Genomic DNA, 6,393 nt, shown 5'->3' with positions numbered 1-6,393 from the left:
AAAGTGCAGGATGTGGTCTTGAAACTCTGAGGTCAGTCAGCATGTTTTAGTTGTGCTGAGATGAATATGATGTGAAAGTTGTGCTGACACTAAACTGCAGACATCAGGCTGATATTATACTGATCCACACTGAGGATCTTCATGGTAAAGTCTGTTTTCTTCTTCTCTGGTTTAGTCTATTGACTGCAGCAGAACAATGTTCACATTTCAAACAGTGATACTCAACGTATGGCTCGCGGAGAACACGCGGCCTGCCCACCTTTCCTGATTCAGAGAGAGGGGACCCTGATTAACTGTGTAGTGTTCTTCCTCACAGTTCTAAGTATCAGACACAACAATGAATAATCCACAGCTGACTGTCTTTAGCAGGTCAAAGGTCACGGCACACAGCAGACAGTGGGAAATATTATAATTCTGATCATTTATCAGCACATATCCATATGTATAAAAACAAAGCTGACACTGTGAGACTTGATCAGAGGTGTGATCATCACAGCAGAGGCCTTTGTGTCAAAGTCACTGAGGATCAAACAGAAACACATGAAGCAGATTTTCCTGTTCTGGCTTTTTATAGCAGATAACCTTCAAAATATTCTGCAGTCGATCAAAAACTGAAGCAAACCATGAATCAACATGTGAACATGACCTGATGCTGCTGAAGTGAAGCAAAGTTACAGAGGTTTGATTACAGACAGAGCTGAGAGTTTGTAATCTGTCATCATTTTAAAAGGTTTAAATTTCTTCAGTATTGAACAGCAGAAATGAGGCTTTGTTTTCGGAGGCCGACAGCAGTGAACACAACAGCAGACTGGTGCGTAATAAGCAGTGAATAATGCAGAAAACTGATTTTTGAAGGTAAACTGTTCTTGAAGTACACTGAGAGAGAGAGAGAGCTGTGCAGGAAGTAAACGTCAAAGTCAGAGAGAATTCATGACGATGTTCATCAAACGTAAAGCGTAGTTTGGATCTTCTTTTGCTGCTGGTTCAGTCAGTTTTGGTTGGAGACAGATGAAACCTGCAGCTTCAGGATCTGTGAGTTGTCCACTTTCAGCCCCGACGGCGTGTCCGTGCCGTCGAGTGAACGATCCACGCTCTGTGTTTCCATCTTTGTGTGTTTAGCTGCTCTCATTTACTGTTTGATCTGTTTGGTTGTTGTTGAAATACTTTTGGGAGCTTTAACCTGAGATTCTGGAAAAATACATTTAAATTAAAAATCGATTCAGGATTGAATGAATCAACATCGCTTTATTCAAATTAAAACCATTTAAATAGGAAAATCCATTTTTTTACACCCGCCTCTAATGCTGGGTAATGTCAGCTGGTCCATGTGCAGCTGGCTGTGAGGCTCAGGGAGCGTCTACAAAGTGCAACACTGAAAGAACATCATCCATAAATATTGAGTAACAACTGGACTCTCATACAGCGAGACTCAAATGCCTTTAAACATCAGATTATCCTGCTGATCCAAGTCCAACACTGAGTTTGTAAAAACATGTTTGTCAATCATTTTGTTTGGTTTCTGAGGAAAATGATTCAATAACTTCCTGCTAATACACAACATTTCATCATATTTCCTCATAACCCTCTTTTGTCTGACCATTTGATCCCATTTAAATTTGCAATAAAGGATCCACAGAGTTTGGTGACAATAATGACAGTAGATGTTTGTGTGAAAGTGCTGGAAGCAAATTAGTGTGTGATGTTCTTTCTGTGTTGCACTTTGTAGACGCTCCCTGAGCACTGGTCTCACAGCCAGCTGCACATAGAGACGAGTATTGTTAGTCCAGGTCAGAAGATGACTTGTTGGAAATAAAATGAGCTTGTAGTTTGTCTGCTTTAATAATGTGACTGGAAAAAGGTGTTGGACTTCAAATATGTCCATTTCTTTCACACTTCACCTTTAAAAGTGAAGCCTTGTGGTTCCTGGAAGGAAAAACATGACTTTTTCAAGTCTTTGTCCTGTTTTTATGATAAATGTATGACTTTAATGTGAAACATTCAGAGTTTTTTCTCTTGTTGTGTTTGTTTGAAGCTGCTTCCTGTTGGCTTCAGCTGTTTGGAGTTTCCATTTTCTAAACTTCTACATTCTGAACCTTCTTCAGCTCTGAACAGATGATGAAAAACTGAATGATTTCAAGCTCACACTTTGTCTAATAAACTTACATTTTTCATTCTTTATACAGATTGGAGAACTGTGATTTGTCAGAGATCAGCTGTGATTATCTGGCAGAAGCGCTGAAGTCCAACCCCTCCCATCTGAGAGAGCTGGAGCTGAGTAACAACTACAAGCTGCAGGATTCAGGAGTGAAGCACCTGTGTGGTTTCCTGGAGAGTCCAGGATGTGGTCTTGAAACTCTGAGGTCAGTCAGCATGTTTTAGTTGTGCTGAGATAAATATGATGTGAAAGTTGTCCTGACACTAAACTACAGACATCAGGCTGATATTATACTGATCCACACTGAGGATCTTCATGGTAAAGTCTGTTTTCTTCTTCTCTGGTTTAGTCCATTGACTGCAGCAGAACAATGTTCACATTTCAAACCTTCAGAGAAGAAGAAAAATCCTCCACTGGATAATTCACTGTGAAACTCTCCAACTCTTCATTCCACCTCAAAGTCTGTCTAACACTGAAATCCAAAGCAAAATGTGCGTTTGCTTTACAGACAGCAGTCCAACACAAACATACACACATCATCCAAAACACAGTCCAACATCCAAATCTCCTCCACTGCCAGCATGAATGATGGGAAAGAGAAGGAGGAACACTCTGACATTCAGGGTTAGAATGAGTTTCATAAAGCAGACTGTGAAGATCAAAGCTGCATTAGAAAGCTTACATGAATGAATGAGTGGACAGAAGTGGACAGAGATCATCTGAAGCACTTCAAAGGCTTTAAATCAGCACATTTCTCTTTATTCTTTATCAACTCTGTTAGTTTCTCTCAGTTTTCTGTGGAATGAAGCTAACAGAAGGCTAATAAGATGCTGAGCAATTGGTTTCTATTAAACGTTGTAATTTGTATATGAAAAAGTGCTTTGGCTCAGCAGGGATCAGCTTACAGGTAGAATACAGCTGCTGGATGGGATTAGCATGTCATAGCTATCTACCAAACTGCTAACTGTTGGATTTCAGGCCATCTATGGATCATTTTTGCTAACTGTTTATTCAGCTTAGGCTCACAGGGCTGCAGCCTGTGCCCTAGCTGTCATAGGGCAAGAGGCGTGGTCCACCTGCACAGGTGAGCAGTCCATCACAGGGCCAACAGAGAGAGACAGAGAAGCACTCTCTCACATCCACACCTACAGCCAATTTAGAAGCACCAACGAACCTAAGCAGCAATTCATTGGACTGTGGGAGAACATCCAACCTCCACAGAAAGGCCAACAAGCTTCAACCTACAACCTTCTTGCTTTAAGGCACTAGTGCTAACCACTTTTCCCCATTTCAGCCCAAATCCTGCATCTTCCTGTTTCTGACTCCAGGCCAGCTCCACTAACACTTTCTCATCAGACACTGCCACCTAGTGGAGGAAGTCTTAGTTCCATTTGAAGCTTCAGATTACAGTTAGTTCCTTTACAAAGAGGTGGAGGTGGTGGGGCCACAGCACCATCATCACTGAGTGCCATAGGACACTTAACCTTTGTTTCCATATGCTGGGAACTTCCTGTTGTTCCAAGGAGGACTGGAAAATGTGTGAAAATCTCCCAGTCAGTTCCTCACAGCACACTTCAGTCATTTCCCTCCCACAGCATCAGGACCAGGGCTTTTACTGTCTTTCATCCCACTAAGAGATTTCCACACAAACACCTCATCAGTGGGACTCTCAGAGCTACCAGCCCTTTGCTACAATCACAAAGCTCTTCATTGAAATCAATGATATCAAAGCTGGAATCAAATGAGTCCAAGTCTTCTGCTGATTCAGCATCACATTCATCTTTGCTCCTTGTTCTGCATCCCCACCATGGACTTCATTCCTTGAGTGTCCTTTATTCAGCTCATCCTCTGCTTTACTTTTACACCTGATTTTAGCTGCTTTATCTCTCTTTCAACACGTTTCTGTGCCTCAATCTTTTTCTTCTCTCCCTCATAACAAGACAGCTTCTTCTGCCTGAGAACATGTTGGAGTGATTTACTAATCCAGGGCTGCTTATTGGGGAAAATACTTCCTGTTTTCAAAGTAATCCCCATTTATCCCAGAAAGAAATGTCAGTAGAAATCGATGATCTAAGTGAGAACATGAGCCTTTAAAAAGTCCCAGTGGGTTTAGTCAAAGCAGTCCCTCAGTCCCAGTATAGAGTTTTTGGTCCAGACTGGAACAACTGTGTGCCCAGTTTGAGCTCTCTTCAGTCCTGTGACCTGACAGACCCAGAGGGGCCATCACATCACATTTAGAAGCTCCCCTAATGGAGCCACAACACATGTCCAATACTTAGTCTGTCTTGTTGGACCAGCTGGAAGAAATGATACAAGGACTTAGTCACAGAACAGAGATTCAAATCTCCAAAATCCAACTGGCTGCATCAGGACATATAGTCTGAAACTTTGCACAGTTTCCTGTTTGAAGCTGCTTCCTGTTGGCTTCAGCTGTTTGGAGTTTCCATTTTCTAAACTTCTACATTCTGAACCTTCTTCAGCTCTGAACAGATGATGAAACACTGAATGATTTCAAGCTCACACTTTGTCTAATAAACTTACATCTTTCATTCTTTATACAGATTGAGTTTCTGTGGTTTGTCAAAGATCAGCTGTGATTATCTGGCAGCATCACTGAAGTCCAACCCCTCCCATCTGAGAGAGCTGGAGCTATGGGGAAACAACCTGAAGGATCCAGATGTGAAGCAGCTGTCTGATCTTCAGCAGAATCCAGACTACAGACTGGAGACTCTGAGGTCAGTAGAGTGATGGAGTGAGTGGGTGGTGCTGTCAGCAGTATTGTACTAAACACAGTCAGTATGAAACAAAGATCCAGTGTTTCCTGTAAAGCTGCAGCTTCTCAGTGAAGCTGTGAGAGGAGAATGGGGACAGGCTTCAGGATTGGACACAAACACTTCCTGTTTCTGCCTTTTTGTCACCTTTATGGTCACCATAGTAACAGCTGACACGCTGTGATCAAACGCTGTCAACAGCCAATCAGCTCTCTGAACAAAGCAGCACGCAGACCAATGACTGCATTCATTTCCAAGTTTAAAGCAGTGAAGAACACAGTCTGTAGGTGAGGAAGAATTTAGTGAGAGCAGATGTTTGGATGGAATTCCTCCAGTTAACAGCTGGAACCGTCCATCTGGATTGTTGGGCTTGTTGTTGGGGTTCCTACAGAGCTCAGAGTGGAAACACCAAGGTTCTTCTAATGAATGAAAGTCCAAACTCAAACTAGGAGGGAAAAACATTTTCATCAACTTCAATAAAAATCCAAAGATTAGAAAAAGTGAAGCAACAATGAGTCCTAGTACAGTCCCAGCACTGAAGTCCCTGCTGCTCTTTATACTGGATGTGCTGCATCACTGACTGACAGCTGATGAAGAGTCTCTGGAAACACTCGTTTATCTCCTCTGCTCTTCCTTCTTCTCTCTGCAGGTGGAGGGACTGATGGTAAACAGGATGGTGTGTGTGCTGAGAGAGGAGGAGCTGTGTCCTGATGATCCAGAGAGGTTGAAGCAGCAGCAGCTTGTGTGTAGAGACGCTCTGACTGGGCCATGTTACTGGGAGGTGGAGAGGAGAGCTTCATCCAGCAGTGACTGACAGAGGAATGAGAAGAAGTGCAGATGACTGTCAGTGCTGCAGAGTGAACTGCTCTGAGAACAGCTCCACTGTCAGACACAATGTAGAGTCCAGCATCATCCCTGTGTGTCCCTCTGGATCTGACAGAGGATCATCAGTGTATCTGGACTGCTCTGCTGCTGCTCTGTCCTTCTACAGTCTCTGCACAGTCTCTGTCTGACTCTGGCTTCAGACCCTCCTGGATCAAACTCACCTGGAAAGACTTTCAAACATCACTCAATAGATTTGAATACAGAATATATTTGATATATACTGTAGATGTACTGTAGAGTTGCAGTTTGTCACTTGTAAATACAGTCTGTGAGCAGCTATGAGCTGAAAGATCTTTCTAGAAACACGAAATGTTTTCACTCTTCTTTTGCTTTTTCATATATTTCCACAACATTAATATTGATCCCACCTGTCTCACCTGTTTCATGCTTTTATACATAATAACAGGACACGTGTGATCTGAGCGCTGCTGTGGTTGCTGTGCTGCACCTCTTCATTTAGATAACAGAGACATCTAGTGGTTCAGAGGGAGAACTGCAGGAGGTGGAGCTGTGTTTTAGCATGGAAAAATTTTTATCTTTTAGGTGCAGATACAAATATGACAAGTATCAGTGTAAGATACA

The sequence above is a fragment of the Neolamprologus brichardi genome, chromosome 3 (genome assembly GCF_056152115.1).
Source record: "Neolamprologus brichardi isolate AB-2024 chromosome 3, ASM5615211v1, whole genome shotgun sequence".
NCBI lineage: Eukaryota > Metazoa > Chordata > Actinopteri > Cichliformes > Cichlidae > Neolamprologus > Neolamprologus brichardi.
This window is presented reverse-complemented; position numbering follows the sequence as displayed.